Raw genomic sequence first — 17,795 nt, 5'->3', positions numbered from 1 at the left:
ACATCTGTACCAGTGTGTTTTCTCAGCTCCACATAAGTCCTCCAATAAACCAGCTGCAGGGTGGCACTTGCTTTATTCTATCTTAAGATCTACCAAACAGACCAGTGCTTTGTCTTCCAACAAGACAGCTACTGGAGAGAAACTCCTAAAATACTCTATATAAGTAGTAGATGTAGCAAGTTCAAGAAAAACACAGTTGGCTGAGCAATTATTGAACTCAATTTGTGTCTGAATGGAGATTTTCCAATAAAACAGCAGGTTTGGCTTAGTTCTCTACAGCGAGTCACAGTAAATCTGAGCTCAGGAATAGCTCTGCAGTGGCAGGTCAGGCCGGGCATCAGTCTGGGAGTGAAGAACTGGGGTCTTCTTGGTGCTCATCGATGGGATACATCATTTGTGGATGCAATTAGACTTCACTCCATGACAGTTTGCTGGCAACCAGCTAAGCCCCGTAAATCCAATCTAAGTCTTTAGCTCCAAGTACCATTTTCAGGTCTTGTTCTACGAGGTGGAAGAGTAATTTGAATGATTTCCAGCACCAAAGTCATTAAGAGATAACTGGCTTTTCCTCCTCCATTTTTTCCTCACCCCTTCTCCTTCACTCCATTTGTAAAAATATTATAGCTGGGCAGATTCATATTTGCAGTTACTCAAAACTAGCTACAAAGGGTGAAGACCTTATATACAAGACTGTTTCTTCTTTATAAATACTGGATTATCGTGGTAAAAACATTCCGTGGGGTTCAGCAAACTCACTGGAGCTGAGAATAAAAACAGAAATGACAAAGCCAACATAAGTGGAATCCTCCTAAAACCATGCTGTATTAGCTAAACCTCCTTTCCCTCAGAGGCAGTTGATCTAATAGATTATTTGCTTTGCTTTTCACCTCCAAGATCGATAGACAAGCTTTAACTAGGTCACAAATTAGATATCTGGGAAAGAGAATGCTTTCTAAGGAATATTTTCTTCTCAGCAAATAATTAGCTATTTCTTTACCAAAGAACTTAAAGAGAAGCAGCAGCGGCACTGCAGGTTGATCAATCATTTTGACTGGGTAAGGAATGGAAAACGGGCTTCATTTTTTTTTTCTTTTAATTATGCTTTTCCCTAATCCATTTTTAAATGACGATTGGAGACAAATCCCAAATAATTCTTTTCATCCAGATGAACACGTCCTCTCCAGCAGACTTGTGGCAGCCACAGAAGCGTTCCTCTGAAGCCTCTAGACGAGGACTGCTGCCAGGATCATTAGGCTGTCCAGGGCACATGGTCTTTTTCACACTCCTTTTCTGCTTTTATTATCCATAGGAGACAGACTACTGGACTTTCTCCAGGTGTTCAGACATAAATAGAGCAAGAAGCTTCTATCAGGCCAAGGTAGCTGAACATGTGGAGGGATAAGAGCTTCCCTCCTTATGTGAGCACATTCAGTTCTACTTTTTCCTCTGTTCATAAAACAGAGAACTTGCTGCAGTTTCTGAAATTTGGTATACGCTTCCCCTAGCATCATATTCCACATCCATGCCTATTTATACGATCAATACATCACAAATCCATTTTTCCCCATGGATGACACAAACACCTCAATTAATCTATTAGCTTCATTAACTTCTCAAATGTCTCTAGTCAAAACTACTGAAATTGCAGGCACTGCAAACTTCTCAATGTGATGAGTACAACGAAATGACTTAAAATCTTTACCTTCTGCTCTACCACATACAATGACTTGGCCCAACACGGTAACACAACACAAGTTCCGGACACCAGAGGTTAACCTTGAAGACCATTCATCTTGTGACAGATCTGAGCACACTGCTGCTTGCCGGAATCTCACCTCTTTCTCCCACCCACACTTTTGCAGGCTACTTCAGGCTGGAATGGGCAGTAAGTAGAAGCCCTTCCATTAATTTTGAATGATGCATTTCTATCTTCAGCTATGAATAAAACAGATCAATGACACAAGCATGTTTTATTAGGCCTCCTCTGCAATGAATTGGTAGCGAGACAGCCAGGGAGATGGAGTCGACATGCAGATGAGATTTGTAAGTGAGGACATATTGATTATTTCCATCTCAGTTCAGGCAGTAATTCCACACGACACCTCTTCTCCTGTTTCAGCTCATTATTTATGCCATAAAAACACTATCTCAATGATAATAACAGGCTTCATTTACAAACCAGAGCATAAAGCATCGATGCTTAACATTTCAGGAAGTGGGTTAAAGGAAGTGAGAGAGATTTAACAAGTTCTGGAGATGCACAAAACTGCTGAGGCTGATCTTGTGGCTTTTTATGCCCTTAGAAAGGAAGATTGAGAGCAGGTGTTAGATTACCAGGCTTTTTATTAATAACTCAAAGCTTGTATGAGAGTTGATTGATAGCACAGTCAGCACTTCCCAATGAATAAACTCTCTCCTCACTTTGTGCCATCTTTCTCATAGAAAGCATCAGGCATGTTCCTGATCTCCCCAAGGTAGAGGACGGATCTGGTGCCAAGAAGAGATTCCCCAGAAGGTTCTTCACTGGAGAAGATCCCATGTCATGTGTGCATCAGCTGTAGCTTATGGCTGCCTGTTATCCCTAGCATTTTTTTCCATCCATTAGAAACATCACCAGTGAGCTCGCAGGCAGGCCACCACAGACAGATTCTTCCTGTCTCAAAAACTAGAGGCAATGTTCCACTTCCAGGAACTTCTGTACTTAGAAGTAGTGCTCATCAGTTTCACCTTTCTTGCTTTTCTCTATCCCACCCTAACACATTCACATTTTCAGAAGCTAGATGAGGTCTTTCAAAGGTCTACAAAACATAGGTTCTCCTCAAATAATTATTATGCGGCTTAGTTTTGCAGATGGACAAGATCCTTGCATCTGAACAGCAAAGAGAATACTCACCTCTCAATTTTCAGATAAGTTGTTCACAACATCATCTCAATCTACTGCAGCTTAGGTTAAGTTCTCCAAAATCCCTGTCACCTCAAGAGACCACGTGCTCTGCAGTATGCCTCTGTTAGTGATATACCATCTTGTCAAAAATCCTGATGCTTGAATACCTAACAGTATCACATTCCTACAGTGATATCTAGTCCCATAACTACAGACATCCAGAACGTCAATGCACTAGAAATACCAGAAAACAAGAAATAAATATTCAGAGAACTGCAAAAATCTTTATGATGAACATTTTGTTCCACCTTCTCAATATTGCCGCCTTCTCCTATGGAAGCCAAGATCTGTTTGGCAGGAGGATTACTCTTCCCCCTTTGTGCATCAGTATAGTAGTAAGGATTCAAAAGTACTTACTATCTCCCAGAAATGAGATAATCTAACTGCAGCACAATGGAAAGTGCAGGAGTGACAGCAGAGCAGCAAAGTCCTAGGCTGCAGCAAGCAAAGACTTGCTCAAATGCAACAGCCATGGGCACAAAAACAAAGGAAAAAAAACTGCTTGCCTTCAGAAGGTCACAGGCACACAGGGATACCCAGCAAGACCCCCTTGCCTCCACTACCAACCTTTAAATGAGGTCTGGGAAGGGTGGAGCCTGGCTTCACCCCTTCCAGTCACTCAGCTGCATTGCATACACCTGAGCTCCCCTGGGTTGACCCTGCCATCCCACCAGGTCCTCAATCAATGCTTCAAGCTGTGACTTAGCATTTCTGCTACACTTACAAAAACAAGTAACCAGAATGACTTAACTAACAAGTTCTCATCCTCTAAACCATCCACCTGCAGGATGGGTCCATCCTACTTAAACTTCAGCCTACAGAGAGAATATCATTCCATACTTCCAAACACAAAGTACAAACATTTTAGGAGATAAAAGCATTTATTCCAGTAGTTTTAACAGGTCTGTTCTTTGCAGCTGTGTTAAAATAGCAATAGCATCAACCTCAGCTTGCTTCCCAAACTGCTGAAGGGCAGCTGTGGTTAACAGCCTGGAGGAAAAGTCTCATGCCGTCAGTCCTCTCCCTTAATTGCTAAGAAATGGTCCTTGATCATTAGTATATGTCTGATACTTCTGTGTTTAAATCTCTATAGAGCTACTATGTGTAGAAAGAGAACAGAGCTGGGTACCCAGCCAGACAGCCCAAAAGCCTTTGTTAAGCTATAGTTAAGGTTGCACATGTGTCAGATAAGTCAAGAGAAAAGAAACAGAAGAAAATTCTCTTAGGGCTGTGAGAAACTGTTCACTAAAACAAGATCTATTAAAACACAGAAATAGAGTTAAGATGTCCTAAACAGCCCTCAACCACTGCCAGCTCCACACCCAGGCAAAGTGCTTTATCAATGCTGTGGTGCAGCACAGAAGTAAGTTCTGATGCTCTGTAGAGCATGGGGGCCTCTGTTTTCATCTCTGCTGCTTCAGTTACAAGCCTTTAAGTGCTTAATGAACCTAGCTAAGAGTAACAGGGCTAAAATATTTATAGATACAGGACTGAGTAAGCTGAATGCACATGAGTGATTATAACAATACTAGAAGACATTATTTGCAGAAAGTCACTGCCCAAGTTCTCCCATATTCCAAGACAAAGCTTAACATCTAGCAGCATCAGCACATTACTGGGCAGTATGTTCATGCATTCAACTAGCTAATGGATTTATGTTTCTGATGTGACTTTATGAAGTCTCCTTCCATGACACATCAATGGACGCCCTTTTAACCTAGCTGCTTCTAATTAGGGGAGCCAGAGGAGTCCTCAGATGCTCTAGGAGCTGCACAGCTGTCCTTGCACAGGACTAAGATTCTGCTTAAATGTTCTTCAAAGAAACTTTACCGGCATCAGTAGTCTCATCACTGCCCAGGAAGCCATATCAGGGAGGAAGACATTTCTTTAAAATATTTAGAGCAATGTGGGAGAAAAACATCCCCTAACATATGCTGCTACTATGCTCAGGGCAAACTGTCCGGCAGTAGAGGCCAAGCACAGCTGAAGTGAAAGGGATGGATTTGACACTGAGTTCAGACATGAATGACAGCTCTTGTAACGAAGCAGAGATAAAAGCTGTCCCAAAACTTGTGTAGAAACCAGAGACGAGTCCAACCTCACAAGCATCCAAGAGATAAATCTTACTTTTCTCCATAGTCAGGCAAATGGTAGAAATATATTGTTGATCAAGACCTGCAGAAACTGAAATGAAGTTAATACATGCAGGCGGCCTTATTTTAAACCTTTGTGAAGATAAGGAATACAAGGAAGGGAACTGAGAAGCACTAGGTTTTACTATGTCTATGTTAAACACCCAGAGACACGACCCTGCCTCTGTTGAGCCCAGAGTTAATAGGAAGCAAAGGCTCAAAGCATCCTCACCTTTCCTGGGTCTCTAAAACATTTCAGGTCAGCAAGGCTCTTTGGGATATGTCACCAAACATACTGCTAGGCAGGATGCTATAATTATTCTGCTCTGTGAATTTTTAAGCATGAAACCTGCGTGCATGTTGCTAGAGCACATCAGCTGGAAAGCTGCCTGCCACAAAGGCCAACACAGCTATGAGCTGAATGATTAGAGTAAGAGCAACAAAGGAACACCTCCCTGTCAGCTTCTTCATTTACTGCAGGCTTATGCAAATAGACCAAATAAAACCCCGAAGTACTGACCCCAGTCACAGCATAAATCCATCCTCTAAGGATGTAGGGGGAAGGTGAGGGAAGAATCTGGACTGGGAAGGAGGTGTGCAGTCTACAGAGAAAAAAATAGCACACTCTGAGAATCCTCTCTCTCTTTCCACACCAAGCCTTTCTGATTCATTAAACCTACCAATCTGCAACATGTTTGACTTCTGTGAACTTCGCTGCAATCAGCAACAAGAAGGAAGACAACTCTGGGGGAAGGTGCAGAGTCAGCAGAAAGGAGAAAGCTTTTCAGCTCCACCAACAGATCCTTCCCTCTCCAAGGGAGTGGGGCCAGGAGAGATGAGACTTGAAGAAAGGAAACAGTAAATAAGAACTGCAATTTCTTATTCACGTGACCAGAATTCAAGTTTTTGGTAAATGCTCACAGCCCCCTAATAGATTGCAAGGATAAGGGATGAAACACAGGATATGGCATGCCTTTGGGAACATCTCCCAGCTCAGGCACATCCCATGAGCCTGGTGAAGTTATTTCACTGATGTACAGTGAGAATGAGCAAAGCCAGACCCCCTGGAAGTACTCATGGAAGGCAGGTTCTGAACCCCAAGAGTGTGCAGGGGAAGAAGGGTAAGGAGTAGCAACACGACTACCTGCCTTTCTGAGCCACAACTGTCCACGAGACCATGCTGTCCTGGTTCCTTCCTTGCACACAAAGTCAGGAGTGCAACTTAAGGTGCTCTGAGGTCCTCCCTTTCACTGCCTGTGAGTGGATTTGGGGAATGAAAGAGGTTCTTCAATAAGGCTCCAGGGGAAAAATAAACTGCGGTTGTAGTTTTCATGGGGTTTATGACATCTTTGCTACCTTTCATTTGCTGCAAAGGTGCAACTTCTCCAGTAATTATTGGAATCTGCCTTTTTGATTAGGCTATATTTAACTGTTCATCAAGGACATGCAGGTCTCGGGATAGGTGTTTGTGTGCTGCTCTATACAACTGATTGTGATTAATGCACACCTACTAAATGCATGAACAACACAAGGAAAAGCAAGGGGCCTTTTTTGGCTTCCTCTGTTCCATACTACGGGAGTTGCCTCCTACTATAAGAAACATTTTTCTTTCTATCTTTTTAAGTACTTCTGTATAGAAGCACCTGCAACCTCCTCCCATCTCTAGTCTTCCTTCTGGAAATAACAAGTAGACTGTAGCTTTATACAGCACTACAGAAAAGGCATTATTTGGCTCTCCTTTGACCTCTGATCTTAGCCAAGTCATTGAACGAAAGTCAAGCACCCCATTTGCAAAGCAGGTAGCCAAGCCACACTGCTCCACAATTTGTGAAGAGATTGCAGAGTGACAATTAGCACAATATTTGTGTAACCTGCTTTGTTGTTACCCACTGGCACATTCAGCCTCAATTAGACAAGCACAAGCCAGCACATTAGCTGCAACAGTGCTCCTTTTATTTCAGTTGCCTCTCATGTCTGCAATCACAGCACAACACTGCAAACTTCCAGGGGCAAATTTATCCTGCAGCAGCCCTGCCAGATCCAGTCAATTTGGGCCTGCTCTAATTAACCTGTGTGCAATCATCATCATTTCCACACCATCTAGAACAAGAAGCAGAGGTCACTCTGCACTGGGCATTGCTTCCCTGCATTTTAAGCAACAGAAGATTAACTTTTTCACTGCTGCTTTAAAGCATCCTGCAAAGCAAACAGGAATTCTTGGGGAATACATCTGCATGCAGCACAGTGGAGGTGAAAACACTACAGCTGCCATGCCTGGGCACAGAGGCTGCTTCTCCACATGTACTTTATTGTGTGCTTTTTTGGGGGAGGGGGCTTTCTGTTTCTTTGTTTTTTAAAGGAATGACACCTCCTGGTCCACGTAACTCCTCGCACAGAGGTGCCAGAAGCTAACAGCCATCCAGGATGTATTTTTGGCTCTCATGCATCGACTTAGGACTCTGGCAGACACCAGAAGAGTTTCACTCCCTAGTCCTCAGACTCACCCTCACTCTCCAATTTATCTTTCCTGCATTAAATACTCACGTCTACAAACAGCCTCTTCCTGGCCCTTATCACTGCAGAAGAAAAGGAAGCCTCTGCTCTGCCCCTGCCAGGCTGCGTATGCTGCTGCTCCTAGAAGCATAGCAAACTTTTCTTCACCTTATTTCTATGCAGAGATGGCACAGGGGCTCCTGCTCAGAATGACAAACCAGTCCACAAATCACTTGGGAATCTTCTACACTCAATTTGCTCCAGCTCTGCCGGGCAAACAAGAGACATATACATTACTACTGATTAGTCCATGTCTCCAGTATCAGCAGCCATGCACACAGGCTGACCGTAACTTTAAATATTGATAACCAAACTCATATATCATAGGCCTGAGAGAGTGACAGTTTCAGTGCATAACGGCACAGGCTTTCTACAATAATCAAACACTCAATAATTCATGAAAATATAACCCCCCAAATCAAATTGGAAGCTATTTTGTGTAATATATTATTTAAAATTCAATATTATAATGCACACAACTTCTGCTCCTACCACAGAGGACCCTTTCAAAATGTGATTATGTGCGGACTCTATTTAAGAGTGACAATTTTGCTTTTCATTTGTTTAACAGCTTAAATGGAAGAGCTCAACTGGAACTAAGTCATCTGACAATGAAACCAAAGCCGACATAAGCAACTTTGCAAACTTCATGACAACTCAAAAAAAGGCATAAATCTTCCTCATTGCTAACACAGATGAATTCCCCACTCCAATGCTCACCTTTACAGATTCTTCAATGCTAAGTGAAAGGAAATATTCCACAAAAACCTCTGACAAATGTTTTCAGTTTCCCCAGTCTGTCACCCTGGTCTGAGCAAATAGCACATAAAAATTTACTTGCATTCCAGGGACTCTTGCATAGAAAAAACATCTTTGACTTTGCATCTCTGTTTATTCCTGTTGGAAAACCCATTTGTGTAAGGGAAGGTTGCCTGATGTAAAGCACCAAGAGAAGAGGTTTTTGCCCTTGTAAACAGAGTGCGCTGGAGCATAAAATACAATCAAGATTTGTGACAAAACCCAGCCCTGGCAGACGTCACTCCTCCGTGGCAGTGGGGCATGGGGTGAAGTGGCACCGTGTGATTGAGGGGACCAATCTCAGAAAGTGATGGCAGGGGGAGGCTTGGCAGCCAGGAGCCCAGGCAGCCGTGGCTGAAGTGCATGGATTGGCTTTGAAGGAGAAAACCACTGTGAAGAGGAAAAACTCAGCCTGTTTATGGACTGTTTGCAAGCAGAGCCTCCCAAAGTTTTGCAGCAGGCAGTTGCCAGCACTTTAGTCAGTACTAACAGCAATCTTTTTTATTGTTCATCCACAAGAAATTAAATTTTATTTTCTCACAAACAGTGGTTTCTAAGAAAAAAGCATTGGAGAAACAAACGTTCATCTATCAGAAGCTATTACCCTGTAGCCCAATGATGCTGTCCTGAATATTCTCTCCTTATCTGTTGCCTTTTCCTACCTGCCTTCCACTCCTTTGGTCACTTTGATAACAGCCTTTTGCCTGTTTTCCCCCTTTCTCTCTGCTATCTCACATCAGAACAAACTCACAGCTGTGAGCCCAAATACTGCAGCTCTGGCAAGGAGGCAACAGGGCAACTGAGCAGGGCTGTGCCTCCCACAGGTGAGGAAACAAAAGCAAGTGTGGCAAGGTCCCCATCCTGGGGTGAATGTGTGTCCATGAGCCTGGAAGCTGTTGTTCCAGATGGCATATGTATTGGTTCAGGGACTGCTCCCATCCCTCATTTTCAAAATATTCAAATTTCATCTGTATCAGTGTCAACTGATGGCACTGGTCTCACATACAGCACAGCAAGACTCATACTGGTGTCCTAGGACCAGTCTAACCAGATACTACAGAAATAGTGTTCGCACCAAGAATGCTCATTTCTGTTTCCCTCTAGCTTTCTCCTATACTCCATGCATCATTAGAAACCTATTAGAATGTAAAATGCTTTGTTTGGCCTTTTGTTTGTGTTCACTCTTGCCTTTATTGTAGGTTTTCAGCTTTGTGTCACAGGTGCATGGTGCTTCACCATGGGCATCACTCATGCCCAAAAGCAACCAGAGAGGTCACAGCACTCATTTAAAGGATTATTTTCAGAGCAACCAAAGACACTTATTACATTAAGCTGAAAGACTAAGTGGTGATGCCATGACAGTTAATGAAGAGTCAGAACAGAAAAATCTCAGGTGTGAAAGAATATTCTTGGCAGAGAAAGGCAAAACAGAAATAGTGACTTGAAGTTAAAGCTTCACATTCCAACAAAAATGTCTTTTTTTTTTTTAAAGGTGTGAATCACCATCTCTTTCAGAAAAGAGCTACTCAGTACCCTGATCTCTCTGAAGATGGCTTGACAGCAACAGTGACTTAATAGGTGGGAAGAAGAGTAGATAAATTATCAGGAAAACACTCCCATGAAGTGATATTACAGAGCAGAGTCATGTTTTGAAAGTCAATGCAGGTCATATGAATATGCAGGCAGGAAGAATTTTTAATCAGTGAACCTCCAGAATTACTGTGCTATGGCCAACAGCTGCCTCTGGGTCTGCCATACAAACTAATAGCTGAATGTCCTGTCATCACACCTTATATGACCTGAAATAGGACAACGAAACTACAGTACAACTGATTTCATGCAATCATCCATTGGAACAGGACTTCACAACAGCACAAGTGACATGAAACATGAGAGAATGTGTGCCTCTTCCAAAGCTTCCCAGAGCCTAGGAAATGGTACTTAATTATGAAAAGAATATAAAGAAAAGGTAGCAGACATTGCAGTAGACTTGCACATCTCCAGTGCTCAAGTTGAATTGACTTGGGAGAGACAGTTGATTTGGGCACCCAAACCAATCTCAGTGATGCAATCAGCATGGCTGAGTGAAAGGCCCTGTCTCTAAAGTGCTGACCATATGTCAAGCTCAATCCTGAAGCAGGCTCCACTTGGAAAAATGGAGTAAGGACCAATCACTCTGCAGCAGTCACCATGTAGAGTGTTGGAAGTGTTCAGTGTGATATGACACTTTGGTATATATGCAGGCATTCACACATGGCTGCATCTCACTTTTAAACATCTCTCAAGAATTGTATATTAAACAGAAGTATTTTTCCAGGAACTAACACAGTTGGCAGCCTTTTGTCTCTATTTTTTAAAGCAGTTCATGAAAGAAGAAAAGTAGCAGAGTCAATTTACAAAAGGCTGCAGTCTGGGCTTTGATAGATGAACAGATACACTAACAAAACCTCTCACATTTCACTGAGAACTCCACCTTCTTATCTCTTCATCCTGGTGAGGAAAGAATAAGGCAGGCAGGCAGATGAGCAGCTGAAAGAGCTAGGCAATGTTTAAACTAGCAAATAACCAACCAAGAGATCATCCTCCTTACATTTTTCCAGATCCAACCAGATAATCAGCTAAGTGCTTCCTCTTGCATTTTGCCTCCCTCTTGGGAGGGAATGAGTAAGATGACAGTGATTTACACTACAACCTGTTGTAGAGAAGTCCTCTGTAATTTTTTGAGGCACAGCCTGGAAGCTCTGAAGTAGTCCCCCTTCTGCAATCTAGGACATTGCACTGGGGAGTAATAATAGTGTGAGTGATAGCATCAAGGAGATGATAGCAAACAACAGCATTTTTCCCAGCTGGTTATGCAGACCTGCTCCCAGGCAACATGTTGACTTCCTTCTGAGGATGTTACTTTAGTTACACCTGTGTTGATTTCTGATGAAAGCATCTCAGCCATTAACATACTGTGATCTAGAACTTAAACTCTCAAAAAGGGAAAAGTGCCTTTTTATTTCCAGGGATATACTGAGAAGGGCTAGGCACTTCCACTGAAAACTTTGTGGAGCATTTCAATTGCAGGCTAGGATTTCTGGAATGGATTGTCATCTATTGGGTTGTCCTTTCAGTGCTACATATTCACATGCTAATCTAGAAATGGTGCTCATAATCCCACCTCTATCAGCAGTTCTCATCTTCCTGCATTCTCAGCAGAGCTCCTACCCTCTGCACAGCCAGACATCCTTACACTCATCTCTAATGCAATATTTTTAAAACACTGTTCTCATTTCTCTTCTAAATTTAAAATGAAAAATAACTTCCAAACCTCAGCATTTTTTCCCCCCACAGTGAATTTCTTGATTTGCAACAAATCCTATAGGAAGGAAGCAATTCTTCTGTGCTTCATCTGCTCCTGTCCCTCAAGTACAGCCTTCCTCTCCTAACCTGGAATTTGTAATCCATTAGATTTTAATGCAGGAAAAAAACCATTAAGAGACTTGAAAAGAAAGAGAAACTAGATGAAAGATTAATCACTCTCTTCTCACTTCAGCTAGGCTTACTGCAGCTTCTGATGAAGTTCCTCACAAGCTCTATAAGCAACAACATACACATAACAAGAAACACTTAACTGGAAAAACTATCTACTTGATTAGAAGGGCCTCATGTGTTTCTGTAATAAAACTACAGATACTTCTTTACACAGTAAATCCATTACATCACCATACTGTGACAGAAGAAACTCATGCAAGAGTGGGTAAAGGTGAACATAAAAAGAGGTTTCTTGAGCAAAACCTGAAACAAGCAAAAAACATTAAAGATGGCAGTGACTGTTGCCTGAACTCAGATCTACAGATCCCATGGTTTTTTCCCCTCAAGCTCCTGGAGGAGAGAACCTCCCCAAGTCAAACTTCTTGTTCTCAGTGAGAAAGAGCTTGAAGAAAGCACCCATTAAAAGATTACATATACTTTTAAAAGATGAGTTTACAAAAGGATTTTTGAGCCTATCCTAGAAAACATTGCCTCCCTCCTGCTCTGAGTGGTAGAAGAGAATGAATGCCCACATCGGCTGCACTGCTGCACTGTAGTCACTCCTCCTCCAAATCCTACCTGAGCTCTAGGATCTGCAGCCCAGATTTCCCTCTTTCTTGCGCTGCATCATTACATGAAGCTCCTGCATTCCCTCTCCCGTCTCTGCACAACTCCTCTGCATTGCAGCACTACCAGCAGTCAGCAATACCAGAAACCCATTTTTCCAGCTCTTTTCCCCACTCTCCCCCATGCTGCAGCATTGCAGCCTGCACTGCTCCACCTCCCAGCCCTGCACTGCAGCAGCTTGCCAGCTTCCCCTATCTCTGCTCACAAATTCTGTTTTTGCACTGCAGCAAGCCTTGAGCAACGCCACCTCTCTCCAGAGCCCTGTGGCACAGCCCAGCCCTGAAGCACCAACCCTATGCCCTGCTGCTTTCTTCCTTGCTCAGCTCTTTCCATTCAACATCAGGCTGCAATTTTGTTGAAGCATTCACCAGCTTTTGTGATCATCTTTTACGCTCCTCAGTCCCTACCTGCGGTGTTGCAAGGATCCCCCTCATCCCAGTACATTTTCAGCCAGATCTTGCTTTGGAGTCCCATAAGATTCACCCCTCCCTCCACTGCCACTGCTCAAGCACAGTTTTATATTCTCTGTATTTGTGCAGGAGTCCACAGTCACTGCTCAGAGTGAATATTGGAGCACACTTGGCAAGTGCAGATTGTTTAGAGAGTCATCCTGGATTTACTAAGGGGAGGTCATGCCTAACAAACTTGAGTAATTTCTTTAAGGCAGTGACAATGACAAGGGAAAGGGTGAAGAAGTAAAGCATAATTTAGCTGGACTTCAAGGGCCTTTTGATACAGTACCACATAAAAGGCTAATTTATAAGGTTAATATGTATGATGTTAATAGCAAAATACTCAGCCAAGTAAGCAGCTTTTTTTAACTGCCCCAACACAAAACTAGGAGGCAGGGAAACCAGTGACTGATCACAGGAAGGGGAAAAGGAGACGAACACAGGAACTTCAGAATTTGTGCTCTCACACCCCTCCCTGACTTGCAGAGAGTTTTTTTCTCATACTTTCTAAGAAGCTGTACAAAACTCACTGTAGAAATTATTAGTTTTGGTCAAACAGGCTACACTTGGAGAAAGGTCAAAGTTACATACTTATTGTACCTCTAAAGAACATCAAACGTAATGCATAGATTCATGGCGCTTCATACAATGTACCACTTGAGATGAACTGGTGAAGTTACAAGCAGATGAGGATAGACATATGTTCAGATGACATTAAAAGGAAGGCCAAGAAGAAATGAAAAGGAAGATTCTTAAGTCTGAACACAGCCTTAGGTCTGTGAGGCAAGCATACCTTTCTTACCACTCCAGAGTCAGATCACTGCTATCGTTGGTTGTCTTGCTCCAAGTGATATCAGAGGTCGATGATGACAGCAGCAGAGCAGGTTCCCTGCCTTCACATACAGTCCATGTACTTCTCAGACGTTAAAATTCATCTGGCAAGAGATTAACAAACAGATTTAAAAACTACCAAAGGACAGAAAGGCACTTCTCCATTCTCAGATGGTCTCACTAGAGCAAGAGGTGCAATTACAAGACCTGTGGAAGGTCCCTGGAGCCACCTCCAGCTCCCTCACGAAGCAGGGATTGCAACCTGACCGCTGCTCTCTAATGCCAGCAAGCTCAGCGTTTCTTTTTTCCCAGAAAAAAAAGCACATCTGTTTTCAGTAAATGCTGTAAATTAGTTAATGTTTGTAAAGTGCTCTGATCATGTGAAGTGCTATATAATTACTACATATTATCAATATAATTTGGCTAGATTGTGCCTCAACCGCCTCCTCTCTTCATTACAGTTTTGAGAGAGTTTTCTCAAACATCAGCTCTTTGGGGCAGGGACTTTGTGTGGCATGCATCTCAAAACAATCTTGACCTTTCTTGAAAGGCCCCAGAAAGTAATTAACAAGGCACAGCACTGAGATGTGCATTTGGAGTCATGTACCCACCCACAGTGCTGCCTGGCAGCAAACTGCCAGTTGCCTCTCACAGAGGAGGACCAGCTCTGGGGGGGAAGTTATTACCCCTCCACATGTTTGGGGTACACAGCTCAACCACCCAAAGAAATCAAAGCCATAGTAATGTATCCCAGACTTGAGCAAGGGCAGGGCCTCTGCTAGCCGTGGCTGACCTCAATGTAGAGATGGTTGAAGTCCCTCATCTAGCTGAACTGCTGCAGGAGATGCCTACTAATTAATAAAGTGTCTGCTCAGCTCTGTGTATTTGTTAGGGTCTCCATGCAGAGTAGGGAACATGAAGACAGACATCCTGCTTCAGGAAGCAGTGAGGAGAACCATCCTCATGTTAACAGCCATGCATGCAGTCCTCAGGGGTGCAGTGCCTTGTCAGCCATCCCTCCCTCCCCACCCCACCCCTCCCCTCCCCCCCCAGCTGGAGGGATCCAAAGGACTGTGCCATCTGCTTGGGTGAGCTTCTCAACCAGACCTCTCGGGTCTCAGCTAGCAATAGCTCTCCCACCACACACCGCTGTTCCAAACAGCCAGCTTCTTTGTGCCTTCTTCCAGAGAATCCCAGATTTCTGTGGGCTTCAGAAGCAGAAGCTTTATGAAACTCCTCTCAGCTGCAGGCTAAAAGCTGATCAAAAAAACCCACAGCTCTTTAATGTAAAAGAAGGGAACTTAAAAATACCTGGCTTAACTCTTCTCAAAAGGCACAGAAAGAACGTCAAGAAAAATCTTTAAGTCCAGCTTACAGAGAGCACAAAATCCCAAACGCTTTTTTTTTTATTAAAAAAAAGAGGACACAAAATAACAAAACCAAAACTGTGAGGCCAACACCCAGCACAGCAGCCCAAAGGCTGCACATGGTACCCTAGTTCTGCTCACCACGCCATTGCTGATACAAGCCAGGATGCCATTGGCCTTCTTGGCCACCTGGGCACACTGCTGGCTCATATTCAGCCAACTGTCCACCAGTACACCATGGTCCCTTTCCATCAGGCAGCTTTCCAGCCACTCCTCCCTAAGCTTGTAGGGTTGCTGTGACCAAAATGCAGGACCCAACACTTGGCCCTACTGAAACTCATGCAGTTTGCTCAACACATCAATCCAGTCTATTCAGGTCCCTTTGCAGTGCCTTTCCCGCCCTCTGGGGGATCAACACTCCCTCCCAACTTGGCATCATCTGCAAACTTACTGAGGGTGCACTCAAACTCTCCTCATCACAATCACTGATAAAGATGCTAACGATGAGTGGCCCCAGTACTGAGTCCTGGGGGACACTGCTCATGACCAGCTGCCAACCAGATTTAACTCCATTGGCAACAACTCTTTGGGCCCAGCCATCCAGCCAGCATTTCACCCAGCAGAGTGTACGCCCTATACTATATATATACACATAAAGTTTAGGTAGACCACATTGACAGTCTTACCTTGGACAGCACCTCCAAGTAGGAAGAACCATCATCCTCAGTGTTGTCCAGTTGCCCTCACAGAGCACTGTACCTGTTCTGCAGGGGCAGCTGAGGTGGTATGGGGAATTGCTGGGAAGGGGCACCTGCATCGCTGCGCAGGGACCTTTTGCTACTGCCTCCTGCCCCTCAATTTATAACCATTGAGGTTATGGAGAGGAGTGGACAGGGGGTGGAACTCTGCTTGCCGGTCTCCTCCTATTACCCGTTTGCAAGGCAGTAGGGGGTGGCGTACTTCTTGTGGCACCTCAGCTGGCTGCCTAAATCTCAGGGCTGGTAGGGATGGGCACCACCAATTTATCTGCAGTCCCTGATGCTCCTCAGCCTCTCCACTTCCTCCTTTAGATCAACCATAAGGAAGAGTAAATCATCCAGTTGGTCACATCTAACACAAATGTCATCTCTGCCACCCTGCACTGCAAGGGCCAGGCTCTGGCACTCACTGCAGCCATGGATATGTACACTAGCATGTCTGTGTGGAACCTCAGCTGGGGTCTCCACATTTTTCCAGGCAATAGCCTTCCACCAGCATGCAGCCACGGCAAAGCAGCAGTTCACTAACACTATCTAGGGTGGCCTTAGGGGTGGTACAGCTCTGCTCTGTGGCCAGCACTGCTGGCTCTGCCCCTGCCACATCACCTGCTCACCTACAGGGGCTCCCATGCTATCACTCGAGCAGCGAGACAGCCACAGCCTGCTCAATGCACGGTCACGTGACTGCACGGCTAACGGTTTCTCCGTGTTTAAATAGCCCGCGGTAGCTCTGGAACTCCCCCCTCCTCCCCCGTAGAACAGACCCAGCCTAACCCGCTGCCGCAGACTTACTGAGCCACCGCCTCCTCGCTGCGTCGACACGTGAATGGATGGCTTACAGTCACTCCACGTTTGAACAACCCGCGCAACGCACACGCACCAACCCATTCTCCTCGTGCCCACCGCAGCCCTCCCGGAGGCTTTTTATACGGGCGTGGGTACGGTCGTCGTTGCCTCGGCAACGCCCACGCCACGCCATCCTGTCTCGCGAGATCTGGCGGGATTCCCCCGGGAAAGGGGAGCTGTCTCTTCTGGTGCTCTCTATCTTTCACTTCAATCAGAAAGACTCAAAACTTCGGGATGAAATTCCACAGAGATCTGTCGAATTACTAGGAAACTAGAACAGAGAAAATATTTGTTCTGTGACAAGATGTGTTTGGAACTGCTGAAGTGAGGCAAAAGAAGAAGAAGAAGAAAAAAAAGACGAACAAATGTTACTAGAACATCAGATCATCTTAAAAGTGAAGGCTGTCAGGCTGTGCAAAAGTTGTGATTGGGAAGCTGGGAGAGCTCTGGAATGCACAGAATGCTTCACAAAGCACTAACACTGCTTGTGTTGCACTGCACTGCTGCCCGGAGCTGTGGGTGCCGTCCCTGCAGGTGCCCAAGGCTGTGGATGGGCCCTGGGCAGCCTGAGCTGGGGGGCAGGCAGCCCATGGCAGGGCTTGGAACTTGGTCATTTTGAGGTCCCTTCCAACCCAACTGCTCCGTGACTCTTGATAATGTGTCTTAAAGTCAGTGCTTCCTGGAAGAATTATCGGAGAAAAATTAGGAAAAAAAAAAAAAAATCTCTGAAGTGAGCCGTTAAAAATATGCAGAACTTTATTTCTGCTTCAGGATTCGTGTACTGTATCTCTGTTAGAAAAGTTGTCTGTTTCAGAGGTTTCTACCTTTGGACTTGGTTTCTGAGGGCCTCTCTCTGAGCTCCATTGGGATGGAGGGAAGCCTGGAATTGCTCCTGTGCATCAAAGTGAAGCAGAGGAGCCTCATGGGTGGCTCTAATGATCAAAGCCACAGCTTCTTGGTCCCAGCCCAAC

At 44.4% G+C, this 17,795-nt stretch overlaps 1 long non-coding RNA gene across 4 annotated transcripts in view; it reads right to left on the bottom strand.

The window, feature by feature from the left end:
* LOC101748943 overlaps positions 1-16,920 on the bottom strand; it is a 241,366-nt gene extending 224,446 nt beyond the window's left edge. For all 4 annotated transcript variants that reach the window (XR_005840308.2, XR_006931685.1, XR_006931684.1 and 1 more), the window contains exons 1-2: positions 16,771-16,920; positions 13,816-13,957 (exon numbers count right to left, since the gene is read on the bottom strand). This is a non-coding gene — a long non-coding RNA (uncharacterized LOC101748943). The remainder of the gene's footprint in view (positions 1-13,815; positions 13,958-16,770) is intronic.
* Between the last annotated feature and the right edge of the window lie 875 nt (positions 16,921-17,795).

The sequence above is a fragment of the Gallus gallus genome, chromosome 17 (genome assembly GCF_016699485.2).
Source record: "Gallus gallus isolate bGalGal1 chromosome 17, bGalGal1.mat.broiler.GRCg7b, whole genome shotgun sequence".
NCBI classification, from domain to species: domain Eukaryota; kingdom Metazoa; phylum Chordata; class Aves; order Galliformes; family Phasianidae; genus Gallus; species Gallus gallus.
Note: the sequence above shows the minus strand (reverse complement) of the source record. Positions and strands in the feature narration are given on the sequence as shown.